This window comes from Bos grunniens, chromosome 10 (assembly GCF_055505025.1).
Source record: "Bos grunniens cultivar Pamir isolate PY7600 chromosome 10, Bosgru_T2T1.0, whole genome shotgun sequence".
NCBI classification, from domain to species: domain Eukaryota; kingdom Metazoa; phylum Chordata; class Mammalia; order Artiodactyla; family Bovidae; genus Bos; species Bos grunniens.
Genome location: NC_141174.1, coordinates 91367734 through 91387980, shown reverse-complemented (window position 1 = coordinate 91387980; position 20247 = coordinate 91367734). Strand labels below are relative to the sequence as shown.

Genomic DNA, 20247 nt, shown 5'->3' with positions numbered 1-20247 from the left:
GGTGATGGAATTCCAGTTGAGCTATTTCAAATCCTGAAAGATGATGCTATGAAAGTGCTGCATTCAATATGCCTGAAAATTTGGAAAACTCAGCAGTGGCCACAGGACTGAAAAAGGTCTGTTTTCATTCCAATCCCAAAGAAAGGCAATTTCAAAGAATGCTCAAACTACTGCGCAATTGCACTCATCTCACACGCTAGTAAAGTAATGCTCAAAATTCTCCAAGCCAGGCTTCAGCAATATGTGAGCTGTGAACTTCCAAATGCTCAAGCTGGTTTTAGGTAAGGCAGAGGAACCAGAGATCAAATTGCCAGCATCTGCTGGCTCATCGAAAAAGCAAGAGAGTTCCAGAAAAACATCTATTTCTGCTTTATTGAGTATGCCAAAGCCTTTGACTGTATGGATCACAATAAACTGTGGGAAATTCAGAAAGAGATGGGAATACCAGACCACCTGACCTTCCTCTTGAGAAACCTATATGCAGGTCAGGAAGCAACGGTTAGAACTGGACATGGAACAACAGACTGGTTCCAAATAGGAAAAGGAGTATGTCAAGGCTGTATATTGTCACCCTGCTTATTTAACTGCTATGCAGAGTACATCATGAAAAATGCTGGACTGGAAGAAACACAAGCTGGAATCAAGATTGCCTGGAAAAATATCAATAACCTCAGATATGCAGATGACACTGCCCTTATGGCAGAAAGTGAAGAGGAACTAAAAAGCCTCTTGATGAAAGTGAAAGAGGAGAGTGAAAAAGTTAGCTTATAGATCAACATTCTAAGATCAACAAACTAAGATCATGGCATCTGGTCCCATCACCTCATGGAAAATAGAGAAACAGTGGAAACAGGGTCAGACTTTATTTTTGGGGGCTCCAAAATCACTGCAGATGGTGGTTGCAACCATGAAGTTAAAAGATTCTTAAGCCTAGGAAGGAAAGATATGACCAGCCTAGATAGCATATTAAAAAGCATAGATATTACTTTGCCAACAAATGTCTGTCCAGTCAAGGCTATGGTTTTTCCAGTGGTCGTGTATGGATGTGAGAGTTGGACTGTGAAGAAAGTTGAGTGCTGAAGAATTGATGCTTTTGAACTGTGGTGCTGGAGGAGACTCTTGAGAATCCCTTGGACTGCAAGGAGACCCAACCAGTCCATCCTAAAGGAGATCAGTCCTGGGTGTTCATTGGAAGGACTGATGCTGAAGCTGAAACTCCAGTACTTTGGCCACCTCAGTCGAAGAGTTGACTCATTGGAAAAGAGTCTGATGCTGGGAGGGATTGGGGGCAGGAGGAGAAAGGGACGACAAAGGATGAGATGGTTGGATGGCATCACCGACTTGATGCACATGATTTTGGGTGAACTCTAGGAGTTGGTGATGGACAGGAAGGCCTGGCGTGCTGCGGATCATGAGATTGCAAAGAGTCAGACACGACTGAGCAACTGAACTGAACTGTTCTACCACTTGAAACAACAATCTTAATCAACAGTTAAGATTTTCAGTAAGCAAGAGAAAGGATTTTACCAAGATTCACAACTATTTACAAAGGTCTTATTTATTCTTTCAGAATAACTATTAAGGTCTTGTGAAAACCTCAGAGGAAAATGCATTCTTTTAAGAAGTTACTTGCTTAAGTCACAAATGTGTTTGTTATGGGAAAGTCAATTTTTTTAATTTGCAATTGATCTCAGTAACTGTATTTATTAATTTACCACTCAATGTATTATATTAGACAGAAAGCACCTGACTGCTTAGTCTAATTTCTCTCTGAAAGGTGCTTGAAATTAAAAAGTATGCCTTCAGCCAATTCCGATCTAAATACATACTAATGCTTTGTTCTTCTATAAGTGGTAGGATACTTAGCACTTGGTGATTGGTTTGATAGACTAGGCACAAAAGAATCTTCAGGAATGATGCCCAGGTCATAAGGGTTGAGCCCTTGGATAACCAGTAGGGGAAGAAGATATTGGTGACACAGGGGTCACAGGAGGAGGAGAGCAAGTTTTTCAGGAAGACAGGGTGTTTGACTCTGGATGTGGAAACGGAGTTGCCTGTAGGAGAAACTAACAGAGCTGAGTAACAGGCAAATGGAGGTATGTGTGTGGAGCTCAAGATAGAGATCTAGAAATTTTAATTTGAAGCCAAGTGCACCTGACTCATATAGAGCCATTCTCAGCTAAGTTTGGGACCCTTGTAATTTGACCCAGGAAAGGTCAAATAGTTCTTACTAACTTAATGCTTTCCTCATTGAGAACAGAAAAGGTTGCTTTTGAAAGAAAATCAGTATCCACTGTGGTGAGTACTGCCCTTGAGTAATTTAGGATAAAACCAGCCATGGCATTGATGTTGGGCATGACAAGCCCTCCATCTTACCCTCATCAGGGGCCAGAACATAACAGGTACTCAGTAGTTATTTGTTGAATAAACATGGTTAAATATCCCCATTCACCATAAACTGCCCTCAAATATGTCCTTATCATCCAATGGAACTGGAAGTGCAAAGGCTAGAAATGCTTCTTTTTTAATGAAAGGATCATCCCCACATACTTCTGAGAGGGGTAATCAGCAACAACCATGGGTCATACAATTCCCCATTGGAATAATTTTTGGAAAAAGGAACAAGGATGGGGAGAGTGGGAGGGATTGAAAGGAGAAGGGAATCATGGGGGTCAGGCTGCTTCCTTCCCATCTTTCCCGGGGGGCTGATCTGGTCTGGAGGCCTGAGGCCCTCCACCCAGGACACTCTTAAAGGTACCAAGATGTCCTTCCTTCCATCCTTTCCATTACTTGTTTTCAAATGTGCTACTGCACCTCCGCCTACCCCCAGGAATAGCAACAGAGTCTGAAGGCCCACCTCCCGGCTCCACTAATCTCCACAGCATTGATCTTTGCCACTAAATAGCAACTTGAAAAGCCAAGGAACAATGTATCTCCCCCAACAGTAATTCTGAGCCCTCTTGGGAGACTAAAGTTGCAGTGCTGGGGTTTGTAAGAGGTACCGAATCTCTACAGGGAGGGGAAAGTGGAAATGCAGCAGTGGTGGGGAAAGAAGAGCCTTTGTTTCAGCCACAAAGATATTAACAAAGGCAAGGCCCTCACCCAGTTGGAGGGAAAGGAGTTAGAAATTTGGGTGGGAAGCCTGCCCCCACCCTTCACTCTGATTTTGGCTTCTGCTTATTATGGTTCAGCTTCTTCTCTCCTTAAGTCACTTTTGGCTTCTGTCTTGGTGAGCAGCAACTCAGAAAGCATAAACCTGTCCCTGGAACGTCATCCTTTAGAGGCTGAAATGGAATATTTCTGGAATAACCTTTCTCTTCATGTCTGTACACAGCCCCAGAAGCAGCAGTTCTGCAAGAGGGGAGTGGAAACTGAGGCCACAACCTATATTATGGAGCCTTCCAAAATGCTCCTCCCTGAAACAAGTAGAGAATTAACAGAAACATACTGGGGAGGAAGGGGGAGGTCTGGATGTCAGGTTAGCCTCTTGTAGAGACTTGTCCTCAGCCACCTGCCTTCCTCAGTTTACAAAAACTCAGTAAGTATTTGCACTGCACACTGAGGGTTAAATTTAGCTGACAAGGTGGCCGTGGAATGCCAGCCAGCCCATCTCCTGATTGTCCTTTGTTCCAAGAGCTCTATCGTCCGTCCCTGAACAATAGCTAGGAAAAAAAAAAAAAAAAATCTCTACCAGGTTTCCTCCTACCAGCCTCCAAAATCCTAGCGAATTCATTACCTGAGTTCAAATTATCCTCTTGCAAAACAGACCCCAGAGACTTGTGCTGGTCTCACTTCAGCTGCTGTTTATTGCAAAGCAAACTGACTTAATTTTCCCAGGTGAGTGAATGTTGGTGGTGAAAATCACTCACTCCAAGAATGACCACAGAAGCAGGCTCTATAGTCACCTGAAGAGTGCTCTTCTCTCAGAAGCTGCAGAGGAGAGGCGGGTTGTTAGAGGCACCCCCTCTGACCTCGCCTGCTGTTTGGGGACATGAGACTTTATTTGCTAACATGTAGCTGGGAGTGTGACTTGGTTTTCCTGTTTCTATTCTGGGCTCTGGTACTTGACTTTGCTTTGTGAAGTTCTCCAGGGACAGGTGCATCCCATCTGCTGACATCCGTTGGCTCTCAGGTGACACAGTCTCATGAAGATGGCTCCTATTTCAATGTTGTGTCTTCCTCTGTTCCGATTCTGTGTATTTCTCCTTCTCAGTTTTCTTTATCTCCACGGGTCCCCATGGACCCAAACGGACCACTTGACATTCTCCTGCTTTCCATCCTCCACCTGTATTCTATCAGTCTGGAATACAGTAATTACTTGATTCATCTTTCAATTCACTGGACTATAAACAGAAGCCAGGGAAAGCCAACAACTCCATTTTCCATTGGAAAATGCCCAGGAGCTGGTTAACAAGAGGAGTGTTCATGGGAAAGGAAATTAACAGTTTGATGAGATTTCAGGGTGTGTGCTAGGGAGGCTCAACCAGCAGAAGCCTCTTACCTGAAGCCATGAATCTCTTCTATACCAAAGGAGGAACTGAAACTCAGATCCACAGTTGTACCTCAGCTTCCCCATGAGACTTAATTCATTCTCTTAAAAGATAGCAGTTTTACTAGGTTAGAACATTTCGTTTCTGAAGTGGGAGGAATAAGGCATGCTAGAAATTATATCATCATCGTCACCATTGTTGTGTATATATGTTTTGAAAAATGGCCTTTCTCCTTAGTTCCTGGGACATAATCTCTAATTTTTTTGGAATTTCCCTAGGAGTAGAAGTATTTCTGTTACTCTTGGTGGATTCCTCAGATCATTAAATTTACACTAACAAGGTGGCTGAGGATGGAGGCTGGCGATGCCAGGAAGACTAATGATGTGATTAGAGAGTAGGGCTTTGAGCACAGGCAGAGAATACAATGTTTTTCCAGGTAGTTCTAAACCTGTAAGATGTTCTCTTTTCACCAACAAGTCTAAGTCCATAAATTCCTTCTCATCATTGAGGAGCACCCCAGGATGTAAGCAAACTTAAAATTAAGAACACAATGCTATATACAAAAAGAAATTATGCCCAGGGTAACAGGCATCTTACAGAACTTGCATAGGAATATTCCAGGATTGAAGCAATCTAGTGGGAAGAGAACAAATAAAGTTATAAACCAACTTCCTAAAAACCATATTTAAGTGAGATCATTGTGCATTATTCAGATCAAAGAATCAGTATTCCCAATCTGTAAGGGGTTCTGATAAATCAGTGAGAAAAGATTGACATCCCTACAAAAAATGGCAGGGCACACGGGGAAGCAAATTTTAAGAGGCAGCACAAAATGGCCAGTATACATGGAAAACTGTGCAGCATTTCTGGAAGTGAAAAAATGCCAGTTAAAAATAATGAGATATCATTTCTTTGCCTAAAAGATTGGCAAAGATCAAAAAGACTTTTAGTACCTAGTATTGGAAAAGTGAACTCTCTTATTAACATGTTGGATGTATAAATGACACAACCTTTCTAGTGGGAAATATGGCATTATGTATTGAAATGGCACATGGGCATTTCTTTTTACTAATTCCATTTCCAGAAATTTAAAATATGTTGATAATCAGACAAGTATATACATATACACACACTCACACACATATATATCCATGGATGCAATAGATCTATTAGTGGAGAGTTAAAACAGATTATGGTATACTCCCCACATGCAGAATAATATACAACCATTAAAAATCAAGATGATGATCCATATTATTTGTGGCTACAACACATTGTTGAATAAGAAAACAAGTTCAGGAGTTAAAAAAAAACATTCATAGCATATTCCCATTTTAATTGTGTGAATGCACAAATACTAGCAATTATTCTATTCATGAGGGGGGATTACAGGTCATTTCTACTTTTTTATTGTTTGAATGTATTTTAGTTTTTTTCCTACAGCAGTTTTAGGTTCACAGAAAAATTGAGAGGAAGGTGCAGAGATTTCTTATATACCTCCTCCCTCAAAACATTCATAGCCTCCCCCATTATCAATATCCCCCACCAAAGCAGAACATTTGTTATAATTGGTAAACCAGTATTGATTTATTTTAATCACCAAAGTCCCTAGTTTATCTTAGGGTTTACTCTTGATGTTGTACATTCCATGCATTTGGACAAATGTATAATGACGTATCTACCACTGTGGTGTACAGAGTATTCTCACTGTCTTAAAAGTCCTCTGTGGTCCTCACAGAGACGAATAAAGCCTTCTGCTTATCCCTCTCCACCACCCTCACCAGCCACTGGCAACCACTGATCTTTTACTGTTTCTAAGGTTTTGCCTTTTCCAGGAAGTCATATAGTTAGAATCACAGAGTATATAGCACTTTCAGATTGACTTCTTTCCCTTGTTAATATGCACTTACATTTCCTCCATCTCTTTTCATGACAGGAACACTCATTTCTTTTTAGTGCTGAATAATATTCCACTGTCTGGATATATTACAGTGTGTTTATCCATTTACCCGCCGAAGGACATCTTCTTAGATGCTTCCAAGTTTTGGCAGTTATGAATGAATTTAGTTTCTTTTTTTTTTTTAATTTTCTTTTTAAACTTTACAATATTATATTAGTTTTGCCAAATATCTAAATGAATCCGCCACAGGTATACCTGTGTTCCCCATCCTGAACCCTTCTCCCTCCTCCCTCCCCATACCCTCCCTCTGGGTCGTCCCAGTGCACCAGCCCCAAGCATCCAGTATCATGCATCGAACCTGGACTGGTGACTTGTTTCATATATGATATTATACATGTTTCAATGCCATTCTCCTAAATCTCCCCACCCTCTCCCTCTCCCACAGAGTCCATAAGACTGATCTGTACATCAGTGTCTCTTTTGCTGTCTCGTACACAGGGTTATTGTTACCATCTTTCTAAATTCCATATATATGCGTTAGTATACTGTATTGGTGTTTTTCTTTCTGGCTTACTTCACTCTGTATAATAGGTTCCAGTTTCATCCACCTCATTAGAACTGATTCAAATGTGTTCTTTTTAATGGCTGAGTAATACTCCATTGTGTATATGTACCACAGCTTTCTTGTCCATTCCTCTGCTGATGGGCATCTAGGTTGCTTCCATGTCCTGGCTATTATAAACAGTGCTGCGATGAACATTGGGGTACACGTGTCTCTTTCCCTTCTGGTTTCCTCAGTGTGTATGCCCAGCAGTGGGATTGCTGGATCATAAGGCAGAGTTTAGTTTCTATAAACATCTGTTTGACTTTCCAGGTGGCTCAAATAGTAGAGAATCCACCTGCAATGCAGGAGACCTGGGTTTGATCCCTGCGTTAGGAAGATCCCCTGGAGGAGGAAATGGCAACACACTCCAGTATTCTTGCCTGGGAAATCCCATGGACAGAGAAGCTGAGCTAGCTCGGGGCTACAGTCCAAATGGTTGCAAGGAGTGTGATTGCTGAATCATGTAGTAGGAGTATGTTTAGTTTTATAAGAAACTGCTAAACTGTCCTCCAAAGTTACTATACAATTTTGCGGTGAATGAGAGCTCCCGTTGTTCCACAAAGATGTGGAGCACCATATCCCTTGTGGGGCAACGGGAGTTCTCATTTGTTGCCGGTGTTTGATTGTCAGTATTCCAGATTTTAGGTTATTCTAATAGGTGTGCGGTCGTATTTCACTGCTGTCTTAATTTGTATTTTTCTGCTGATATGCGATGTGGAGCGTCTTTTCCATATGCTGTTTGCCATTTGTATATCTTCACTGGTGGGGTGTCTGTTTAAGTTTTTGGTCCACTTTTTAATTGAGTTGTTGAATAGGTTCCCCTGTATTCCTAGTTTTGGAGGAGTTTTTATTGTGAGTGGGTGTTGGATTTTGTTCAATGCTTTTTTTGCATCTATTGATATATAATTTTTCTTCCTTAGCCTATTGATGTAATTGATTTTTGACAGTCAAACCAGATTTGCATACCTGGGTTAAATCCTACTTGGTTCTGGTGTATAATTCTCCTTATCTGTTTTTCGATTTGATTTGTTAATGTTTCATTGAGGACTTTTGCATCTAAGTTTGTGAGAGATATTGTTCTGTAGTTTTCTTATAATGTGTTTGTCTGGTTTTATTACTAGGGTAATGCCATCCTCTTTGACTGAATTAGGAAGTATTCCCCTGTTTCTGTCCTCCAACAGAGGTTGTAGAGAATTGGTACAATTTCTTCCTTAAATGTTTGGGAGAATTCACCAGTGAACCTTCTGGGGCCTGGTGTTTTCTGGTGTAGATGTCATTAATTATTATGCAATTTCTTTAGGCTTATTCAGTTTGTCTCTTTTGTCTTGTGTGAGTTTTGGTAGACTGTATCTTTCAAGGAATTGATTCAGTTCATCTACGCTATCAAATTTAGGGGCATAGAGTAGTTTAAAATATTCCATTATTATTCTTTCAGTGTAGGTGGGATGTGTAATGATCTTCCCTCTTTCATTTCACACACTAGTAATTTGCATTCTCTTTTTTTCCTCAGTTAGTCTGGCTACAGCTTACTGATTTTATTGCTTTTTATTTTTGTCCAAAGAACTAGCTTTTGGTTTTGTTGATTCTCTCCTGTTTTCAATTTCATTGATTTCTGTTCTAATGCTTATTATTTTTCTTTTTTTCCACTTACTTTGGATTTAATTTGCTCTTCATTTTCTAGTTTCCTAAAGTGTAAACAGATTATTGATTTTAGATATTTCTTCTTTTCTAATACATGTTGTTGCTCTGTCCATTTTGTCCAGCTCTTTGCAACCCCATGGACTGCAGCATTCTGGGCATCCCTGTCCTTCACTATCTCCCAGAGTTTGCTCAAACTCATGTCCACTGTGTTGATGATGCCATTCAACCATCTCATCCTCTGTCACCATCTTCTCCTCCTGCCTTCAGTCTTTCCCAGAATCGGGGTCTCTCCCAATGGGTCAGCTCTTTGTATCAGGTGGCCAAAGTATTGGAACTTCAGCTTTAGCATCAGCCCTTCCAATGAATATTCAGGATTGATGATTTCCTTTAAGATTGGCTGGTTTGATCTCCTTGCTGTCCAAGAGACTCTCATATCCAGTGCTATAAATTTCCCTCTAAGCAGTACTTTTACTGCCTCCCACAAATTTTTTAAGTTGTATTTTTTAATTTTCATTTCATTCAAAATATTTTAAAATTTTTATTGAAATGTTTTCTTTGACTTGTGCATTATTAGGAAGTGTGTTGTTTACTCTCCACTCATTTGGGCATTTTCCAATTATCTTCCTGTTACTGATATCTAGTTTAATTCTACTGTGGTCTGGAAGCAGACACTATATAATTTCTATTCATTTAAATTTGTTAAAGTGTATTTCAGGGCCCAGAATATAGTCAGTTTTGATGGATATTTCATGTTAACTTGAAAGAATACTATTCTGCTATTGTTGGATGAAGTAGACTGTGGATATAAATTAGATCTAATTGATTGATGGTATTGCTGAGTTCAATATGTCCTTCCTAAATTTCTGTCTGGTGAATTTGTCCATTTCAACTAGAGGAGGTTGAAGTCTCCAGTTATGATAGTGGATTTGTCTATTTGTCTATTGTCCTTGCATTTCTATCAGTGTTTGCCCCATGTAGTTTGACACTTTATTGTTAAACACACACACGTTCAGTTCAGTTCAGTCACTCTGTTGTGTCCGACTCTTTGCGACCCATGGACTGCAGCACACCAGGCCTCCCTGTTCATCACCAACTCCCGGAGTTTACTCAAACTCATGCCCCTTGGATCAGTGATGCCATCCAACCATCTCATCCTCTGTTGTCCCCTTCTCCTCCTGCCCTCAATCTTTCCCAGCATTAGGGTCTTTTCAAATGAATCTGCTCTTCGCATCAGGTGGCCAAAATATTGGAGTTTCAGCTTCAACATCAGTCCTTCCAATGAATATTCAGGACTGATTTCCTTTAGGATGGACTGGTTGGATCTCCTTGCATCCAGGGGACTCAAGAGTCTTCTCCAACAACCACAGTTCAAAAACATCAATTCTTTGGTGCTCAGCTTTCTTTATAGTCCAACTCTCACATCCATACATGACCACTGGAAAAACCATAGCCTTGTCTAGACGGACCTGTGTTGGCAATGTCTCTGCTTTTTAATATGCGGTCTAGGTTGGTCATAGCTTTTCTTTCAAGGAGCAAATGTCTTTTAATTTCATGGCTGCAGTCACCATCTGCAGTGATTTTGGAGCCCAGAAAAATAAAGTCTGACACTGTTTCCACTGTTTCTCCATCTATTTGCCATAAAGTGATGGGACCGGATGCCATGATCTTAGTTTTCTGAATGTTGAGCTTTAAGCCAACTTGTTCACTCTCCTCTTTCATTCTCATCAAGAGGCTCTTTAGTTCTTCACTTTCTGCCATAAGGGTGGTGTCATCTGCATATCTGAGTTTATTGATATTTCTCCCGGCAATCTTGATTTCAGCTTTTGCTTCATCCAGCCCACACATGTTAAAGATTGTTATATTTTCTTGGAGAATTGCCCCCTTTATCATTATGTAATGCCCTTATTTATCCCTGATAAGTTTTCTTGCTTTGAAGTCTACCTTGTCTGAAATTAATATAGCTACTCCTGCCCTCTTGAAGTTTTGAAATGTTAGCATGGTATATATTTCTCTATCCATTTATTTTTGAACTGTGCGTGTCTTTATGTGTTAAGTGAGTTTCTTGTATACAACATGTAGTTGGGTCCTGTTCTTTCATACACTCTGACAGTCCCTGTCTTTTCATTGTTACATTTAGACCGTTGACACTCATAGTGATATCAATATAGTTGTATTAAAATCTACAGTATGTGTACTGTTTTCTACTTGTTGCCCTTGTTTTTTTCCCCTATTTTCGTCTTCTACTTTTTTACTGCCTTTTGTAATCTTAATTGAGCATTTTATATGATTCCATGTTTTCTATCTTAACATATCAGCTCTAATTCTTTTTCTTTTTTCTAACTTGTTTTAGTGGTGGTCTTATTGTTTATGATATACATTCACAACTGATCCAAGCCCACTTTAAAAAAAACCCTATGCTGCCTCATAGTGATAGTAGTGAAGTCACTCAGTCGTGTCCGACTCTTTGCGACCCCATGGACTGCAGCCTATTAGGCTCTTCCGTCCATGGGATTTTCCAGGCAAGAGTGCTGGAGTGGGGTGCCATTGCCTTCTCCAGGGGATCTTCCCGACCCAGGAATTGAACCTGGGTCTCGCACATTGCAGGCAGACGCTTTACCGTCTGAGCCACCATACATAGTGTAAAAACCTTTTAATAACAAAATAATTCTGATTCCTTTCTCCTTTCCCTTGTATTGCTGTCATTCATTTCATTTGTATATACATTATATATGTGCACATAAGATATATATAAGCATACATAATTGAATACATTATTGCTATTGTTATTTTGAACAAACTGTTTCCTGTTAGATCAATTAAAAATAAGAAAATATGTTTTTATTTTACCTTCACTTATTCCTTCTTCATAGCTCTTCTTTTCTTTATGTAGATCTGAGCTTCTTATTTATATCATTTTCCTTCTCTCTAAAGAATTTCTTTTATATTTCTTGCAAGACATGTATACTGGCAACTTAGTCCCTCAATTTTTTTTTTGTCTAAGTAAATCTTTATTTCTCCTTCATTTTTGAAGGATAATTTCTCTGGTATAGAATTCTAGATAGGTGGGGTTTTGTTTTGTTTTTGTTTTTTTTTGCTTTCAATAATTTAAATATTTCACATCACTCTCTTATTTACATGGTTTCTGAGAAGTTAGATGTAACTCTTTTCTTTGTTTTTCCATAGACGTGATATTTTTCTGCTCTAGCGTCTTTCAGGATTTTTTTCTTTATTTTTAATTTTCTGTAGTTTGCAAATCATATACCTCAGTGTATTTTAATTCATTTATGCTACTTGGTGTTTTTTGAGCTTCCTCAGTCAGTAGTTTGGTGTCTGACATTAACTGGTGAAATTCTCAATCATTATTATATCAACTACTTCTTCTCTTCCTTTCGCCCTTTCATCTCCTTCTGCTATTTCCATTATGTGTATATTATACTTTTTGTAGTTGTCCAAAACTGCAAAATGTTGTTCTCTTTGCTTTTCAGCTTGGAAGGTTTCTTTTGAGATATCCTCAACTCAGAGGTTCTTTCCTTAGCCATGTCATCTGTTAATCTACTAATAGACCTGTCAAAAGCATTCTTCATTTTTGTTTCAATGTTTTTGATCTCTAACATTTCTTTTTGGTTCGTTCTTAGGATTTGCATCTCTCTACTTGTATTCTCCATCTGTTCTTGTGTGCTGTCTACTTCATCCATTGGAGACCTTAGCATATTAATCATAGTTGTTTTGAATTCCTGGTCTGATAATTCCAACATCATTGCTGTGTCTGGTTTTGATGCTTGCTCTGTGGTTTTTGTCTTTCAATATGCCTTGTAAATTTTCTTTTTGATAGCTGGACATAATGTACAAGGTAAAACCAACTGCTATAAACAGGACTTTAGTATTGTAGTAAGGAGATATGGGAGGAGAAGGCAATGGCACCCCACTTCAGTACTCTTGCCTGGAAAATCCCATGGGCAGAGGAGCCTGGTAGGCTGCAGTCCATGGGGTCGAGAAGAGTTGGACACGACTGAGCAACTTCGCTTTCACTTTTCACTTTCATGCATTGGAGAAGGAAATGGCAGCCCACTCCAGTGTTCTTGCCTGGAGAATCCCAGGGACGGGGAAGCCTGGTGGGCTGCCGTCTATGGGGTCGCACAGAGTCTGACACGACTAAAGCGACTTAGCAGCAGCAGCAGCAAGAAGGTATGGGACAAGGGGAAGCATTCTGTAGTCCTAGGATTAGGTCTTAGTCTTTTAGTGAGCCTATGGGAGCTTTAAGTGCAACTCAGGGAAATTTTTCTCCTCCCTTAGATGAGAGACAATGGCTAGAGTGGGCTAGAATTGGGTGTTTCCCTTTCTCCAGGGAAGTTAGGCTCTGATAATATCCCCATGAGGTAAGACTCTGGTTAATTAGTGCTCTGTTGTATTAAAAAAAATTTTTTTTTTCCTTTCTCCCCCTGATGGAAGTACAAGGAGGTTCGTCTCTGATATTCAGTGTGAGAATCTGGTCAAGCTCCTGGTGGTAAATTTCACAGAATTGTGAAGGCCACCCTATAACTGGGTCCCCCTGGAGTTTTTAACTCTCAGACCTGTCCACTCTGAGCTCCCAGCAATTTGTCAATTATAATGCAGGCTCTCCTGCCCTGGCGTCAGTTCCCACGGTGGTTTCCTCTCATAAAACTGTTCAGTAACCCATGACTCTGTACATTCACCTCTCTCTCCCATCTTCACTCTGGGAAACATTTTAAAGTCATTTCATTTGTAATTTCTTCTCTCCATTTTCTCTTTCTGGAATTTCTGTTATTTGGCTTTTGAACTTCTTAGCATAATCCTGCTTTTCTTCTATTTCTCTGTATTTTTGCTTTACTTTTTAAGGGAAATGATTCAACCTTATCTTCCATCCCTTGTTCATTCTGCGATCACGTTTTTAATATCAGGAGCCCTTTACCTGCTTAGTGCTCCTTCGTACGTGAGAGAGGGATGAGTATATGATGTCCTGTTCTTATTTCATGGATGCCGTGTCTTCTCTTAGCTCTCCAATATGTTACTCATAATTGTTTTTTTTTTTTTAATATGCTTCTCCTTATATCCTCAAAGTTGCTTTTTCTTTGTTTACATCTCTATCTTCCAAATTAGAAATTTTCTTCAGATGTCTGGTTTTCTTCGACTGACTGCTCATGATTAACATATGGGGCTAGCAGGCTGCTCATGAGCTCTGAATATGTAGGTCCAGCTTTACTGAACTGTACTGTAGGTGATCCCCATTTACTGAGCTTCACTGTAGGATGAGCCCCATTTACTGAGGGACTGTACAGTAGGGTAATCCCCATTACTGAGCTGTACTGTAGGGTGATCCCATTTACTGAGGAGCTGTACTGAAGGGTGATCCCATTTACTGAGCTTCACTGTAGGGTGATTCCCATTTACTGGCAAAGACATTTGCTAAGGTCTTTCCTTTGAACTGGCCAAATAAAGCAGAGAATTTTCTTCCTGCCTCCTTCCAAGAGGGTGAAGGACTGGGTGTCATTGTCTGGAACTGAGTGAGGTATTCACTGTGCCTGTCAATCCACTAACAGCTCCTGTTCCAGAGGAGGCTCACCCTGAGACTTTGGGTCTGGTTTTTAGCTTACCCTATACTGGTTTAAGATTGTTCTTTCCTCGTTCTAGGGTGGAAAGCTCTTTATGGAAGGAAAGCTGAGATCAAGAACTATATCTTTAGCTTTGACAGTTCCAAAGTATAAACTCCAAAGCACCTAGGACATAAAACTTATGTCATTGTGGAAGAAAAGCTATCTAAAACTTGAAAATAAGGCAAAAAGAATGGCTTTGTGATCTTACTAAAAAGTCTGTGGAGAGTCATCTGACTTACCCAGGGAATGACCCTTTGGTTGTGGCTCAAACGTTTTACAACCCTGGTATATTAAGAGATTAACTTTTAGAAAAATAATAAGGTTCATGATATATTGGGGGGCCCTCTGGTAGAAAAGTTACCCACACACTTGTCTACAGACCATTAACTTGTTTAGCATCTATTTAGCTAAACTGAATCTTACTTCAGTACTCCTTTCCCCACTAACTCTATAATCCCTGTTTCTCAAAGTTTCTCCAAAACGGCTCTCTTCTTACTGCTGGTTTCTTCATTAATGAATTAATAAAACTTTGGCGTGAGTTTGCCATCTGTATGTATGGGATTTATGTTTTGTTTGATAGTTGGAGAATTGTGCTTTTTCACCATTAATGAAAAGTCTGGAAGAATAGTCCTCAGTAACAAAAAGTTGTGTCTCTTGGCCTTCCTCCCCAGATGAGGTGAAGGTACTCTGAACTGGGAGAGGTGGGGAGAGTCAGACGGAAGCCAAAGAGCTTGGAAACTGGCAGGTGCTAAGAAGAGGTCTGAGCTGCAGAATGTAAGTAATTTGCTTTTTTTAAAAAATATTTATTTTATTTTTGGCTACACTGCATCTTCGTTGCTGTGCTTTCTCTAGTTGTGGTGAGCAGAAGCTACTCTCTAGTCGCAGCGCATGGAATTCTCTTGCTGCCATGTTTCTCTGGTTGCCAAGCATGGGCTCTAGAGCACAGGCTCAGTAGCTGTGGTGCACAGGTGCAGTTGTCCCTCGACACATGGAATCTTCCCAGACCAGGGGTCAATCCTCTCCCCTGCATTGGCAAGTGGATTCTTAACCACTGGACCACCAGGGAAGTCCAGAATGTAAGAATTTGCTTTTTATAAAATGTGGATCATACTGTACTTGCTACTGTACTTTGTACTCAGCAATATGGGGTGAACATCTTTACAGGTCAAAAAATAATTGTCCTAAAATATGATTTTTTAAAATTGATAATAGCACACTACTATGTGAGCTAGCTTAATGACTTAGGGAAGCTCTGCTCATTTCTCCTTCCAACCGGTAGGCACAGTCAGTCTCAGTTACTTTAGTTTTTAAGTCTTGCATTAAAATAACATCTCCTTATTGGAAAGAATCCTAAACTGTGTGGACCCCAACAAACAATTGTAATCAAGATCTAGTGAGGAGAGTTGGCACAACCAAGTTAACTGCTCTTTCTGAAAACCCGCTAATAAAACCAGTTGTCTTAGATTCTGCGGGCCATTCAGGGCAGCACTGATTTATCTCCTTACAAGGGGAGCTTTAGGAACGAAGGACGCTGGGTTCAGGGAGCCTCCCTGCTGTGTGTCTCAAGTGAAAGCAAGCCTCCACCCACCCCCAGCCACCCCCACCCCAGCTCTGTGCTCCTGAAGCCCTTGACCATGAGGCAGGGACGTGCCTTCTGGCTGCAGGGAGGTTCTGGGCTCCCTTCAGCCTGTAAATAGAAAGTAATAAATGGGTCTGCTCAGAAAGGCATCACGGGGGCTGCTGTGGGCTTCTGGAGACAGAGATACCTGACCCTGTGGTGGTACCTGCAGTGTTCTCGGAAACCCCTGAAATCGCACTTGGGAGTAGGCGGTCTCAGAGTTTATCAGTTATCTTTCCCTGAGATGCTGATTTTAATCATTTCCTATTTATCTGGGGAGCTTATATTTGCCATAAATCAAAGCTTCTCCAGTTGAGAACTATGTTGGGATTGGGATTTTATTATTAATGCATATGTGTGGCAGGGAGGCAGGTCCTGTAGCTTTGAAAAGCACACTGTATGTGGATCAAACACCAGCATTTGGGTCAATATAAATTTGGTCAAAACAGATTTCTATTTGATTTTGCTAGTTTGTGCATTTTTTCCCTAAAAATCAAAGGCACTCAGAATCTATTCAGTAAGGTCATAACAAAATTTTTAAAGCTTGTTCCTATGATAGAAACAAAATACAAATTCCTAATTTCTTTTTATAAGAGAAAAGAAGACATTTTCCCCCATGTGTTGAGAGAGAAAAAAATAATATTTACAATCTGAGTCTGGAGACTAAATCAATTACAGGCAAAAACATGACTGTTCCCTGTTACTTTATTGTTTTAATAATGTTGTTTTATATTCAGGGCATGTAATCTTCATTAGTTGCAAGGACAAGATTAGATTCACATGCAGACTTCCTTGGTAACTCATTTAATTTCCTGTTTTCTATCTTTTTTGGTGACTTCTGCAGAAAGACTATTTTAAAAGTTTTTCCTTTGAAAATGGCCCAGGGAAACTTGTATATTAATGCTTTGTGAATTGGTGAGAGGAATGCATTTCACAAGGCCTAGATATCATTTCAAACAGTAATGGGACGAGGAGGAACTGAATGAGAGAATGGAGTGGGGACCAAGTTCTGGGTTTGGGGAACAGAGGTTAGCACTCATCGGCTTCATAAAAGATGGCGATGATGTGTTTTCCACATGTCAAAGGCTGGAATGAGTGATTTGAAGTCCAGTTTTCTTAACTGGGTCAGAAAAACAACATCGCCTTCAGAAACAAATATATGATAATATACGTAACTTGTAGACATCAGAAAATTGAAAGACTGAAAAATAAGACAGCTCTATGCCCTGCTTGAAAAAAAAAAAGCCTTGGGCCAGCCAAAGAAACAGACTTCCACCCTCTGATCATCCCTTCCTGCCCCTAGCCTTCCCCACACAGGTTCTGTGGACTGGGACAGTTGGCATTGGTCACAGAGGCAGTTGCAATGAACAAAACAACTTCATCCTGGATTCCTGGATACCTGTGCAAGGCATCCCCAGAAGACTCTGGGTTTTCCGAGTTGTAGGGCCCACCCTTTCCCACTTCCTTTTCTCCAGGAAAAAGGAGGAATCCAGGGACTGCCTGGAAATCACAAAGTCAAAACCCTTGGAGAGGTGAACTGCCATGATTGTCCTGTTAAAGGTATTACACCTTGTGAGGGATAATGGTCTTGTCAAGGTTTTAAGTACCAAAGTTGTTGGTTCTCAGGGGACTCGTCTTTGCTAAGATTAGAACGAGGAGGTAGACCTCCCTCATCTTTAAACCCTATCCCAAGCATCGCCTCTTTAAAAAAATTAAAAAAGAGCTGGAATATGATTAAAGCACATGTGTCAGGAAATCTGATTTGGAGAATATGTGATGAAATTTTATCTTTCATGAAAGAAAATATTCTGTTTTTCCCATTATACATGCCTTGGTTCCTGCCAAGCCTCTTCTTAGCCCAAATGTCTTAGACGATCTTGACGGGACAGCACCAACAGACTCAAGTGGTGCAGTTATACCAAGAATGCTTCCTGAAATCCCTTCCCCTGCCACCAACAAAATAGCTTTTGATACTAAGAATCTTGAAAAACAACTTCTCCCATTAAATAAAAAAATAATGTTTCTATTTGGGCTTTGCCACCAGCACACTAGGCTGGGAGCAGAGAGTGCAGTCAGTCTTTCTCACAATGGGGCAGATTCTCATGGCCCAGTCCTGGCAGCACAGTGTGGGTATCTGGCTGGTACTAGGGACCCCCAGAGAAGCCTGATCATGTGACTTCCCAAGTCCAGGTAGTCATGAAAGATTTCGAGCACAGAGACCACCAGCGCCTGCCGTGAGTCAGGTCATCAATAAATGTTAGATGTTCTGGTAAGTATCTTAGGATCTGAAATCTTAAGATCTGAAGGATCAAAATGCACTTTACTGGCTATAAGATCTGACCCATCCCTTCATGCACTGGCTCAGAGGAGTGTGAGAGCTGGAGTATTCTTGTTGCAGAGGAGGTTGTTTAAGGCAAGCAAAGCTCTGTTCTTTTTCAAACATGCCTGTTTCAAACATACTGTTCTTTTTTTTTTTTTTTTTAAATGGCTTCTATTTCTCCTTGCAATGCCTTAATCGTTTGAACAGGAGTCCTCTTTGAGACTTACCTAGAAGGCTCCATTTAACATCCTGGCTTTGCATCTTTTGCTTTTCCAGACCATGTCTCTTCCTAAATCCATGTCTGGGTAGAGAGCTTCCCTGGGCTACCTCCACACCAGCTCATGCATGTGGCTCTGGCTTTTATTTCTCTATCTCTGACACCCCAAGAGTTATACATTTTTCCCTTGAAATTCATTTTCCTTCATGCTTAGACTCTAGTGCTTCTATATGTGTGTTGAGGGAAGGGGCATCTCTCCATCAGCTATGGTCCCTTATTGGAGAAATTTCCTTCGATTTCCTCTACATGGTAGAAATACACTCGCTTATGTTTAGAGACCTTTCAGTCAGTTCAGTTCAGTTCAGTCATTCAGTCGTGTCCAACTCTTTGCAACCCCATGAACCGCAGCACGCCAGGCCTCCCTGTCCATCACCAACTCCAGGAGTCCAACCAAACCCATGTCCATTGAGTTGATGATGCCATCCAGCCATCTCATCCTCTGTCATCCCCTTCTCCTCCTGCCCTCAATCTTTCCCAGCATCAGGGTCTTTTCTAATGAGTCAGCTCTTTGCATCAGGTGGCCAAATTATTGGAGTTTCAGCTTCAACATCAGTCCTTCCAATGAACACCCAGGACTGACCTCCTTTAGCATGGACTGGTTGGACCTCCTTGCAGTCCAGGGGACTCTCAGGATTCTTCTCCAACACCACAGTTCAAAAGCATCAATTCTTTGGTGCTCAGCTTTCTTTACAGTCCAACTCTCACATCCATACATGACCACTGGAAAAACCATAGCCTTGACTAGACGGACCTTTGTTGGCAAAGTAATGTCTTTGCTTTTCAATATGCTATCTAGGTTGGTCATAACTTTCCTTCCAAGAAGTAAGCGTCTTTTAATTTCATGGCTGCAGTCACCATCTGCAGTGATTTTGGAGCCCAGAAAAATAAAGTCTGACACTTTTTCCACTGTTTCTCCATCTATTTCCCATGAAGTGATGGGACCGGATGCCCTGATCTTAGTTTTCTGAATGTTGAGCTTTAAGCCAACTTTTTCACTCTCCTCTTTCACTTTCATCAAGAGGCTTTTTAGTTCTTCACTTTCTGCCATAAGGGTGGTGTCATCTGCATATCTGAGGTTATTGATATTTTTCCTGGCAATCTTGATTCCAGCTTGTGCTTAAAGGGTAATAATGTCTGATCTTTGAGGAATGAATTGCAATGAAATTAATGTAGCATAAAGCATAACAGAATGAGATTTTATGATCAATATATAAATTTTGTTTCTTCATTCTAGAATTTAAAAATTATTGCTCCCTCCCCTAGTATCACCAGTTGTTGCTATTCAGTCGCTCAGTTGACTCTGACTCTTTGCGACCCCATGGACTGCAGCATGCCAGGGCTCCCTGTCCTTCACCATCTCCCAGAGTTTGTTCCAACTCCTATCTATTGAATCAGTGATCCCATCCAACCATCTTGTCCTCTGTCTTCCTCTCCTCCTGCCTTCAATCTTTCCCAGCATCAGGGTCTTTTCCAATGAGTCGGCTCTTCGCATGAGGTGACCAAAGTACAGGAGCTACACCTTCAGCATCAGTCCTTCCAATGAATGTTCAGGGTTGATCTCCTTTAGGATGGACTGATTTGATCTCTTTGCAGTCCAGGGGACTCTCAAGAGTCTTCTCCAACACCACAGTTCAAAAGTGTCAGTTCTTCAGTGCTCAACTTTCTTTATGGTCCAGCTCTCACATCCATACCTGAACACTGGATAAACCATAGCTTTCTCTATAGTTTGCCGTGTCTATTACACGGCAAAGTAATGTCTCTGCTTTTTAGTATGCTGTCTAGGTT

The 20247-nt window shown here is 40.7% G+C and overlaps 1 long non-coding RNA gene across 1 annotated transcript in view; it reads left to right on the top strand.

Annotated features, from left to right (window-relative positions):
* Positions 1 to 20247, top strand: part of LOC147365374 (uncharacterized) — a 123929-nt gene that overhangs the window by 50723 nt on the left and 52959 nt on the right. The window contains exon 3 of the long non-coding RNA XR_015135486.1: positions 14919 to 15021. This is a non-coding gene — a long non-coding RNA (uncharacterized LOC147365374). The remainder of the gene's footprint in view (positions 1 to 14918; positions 15022 to 20247) is intronic.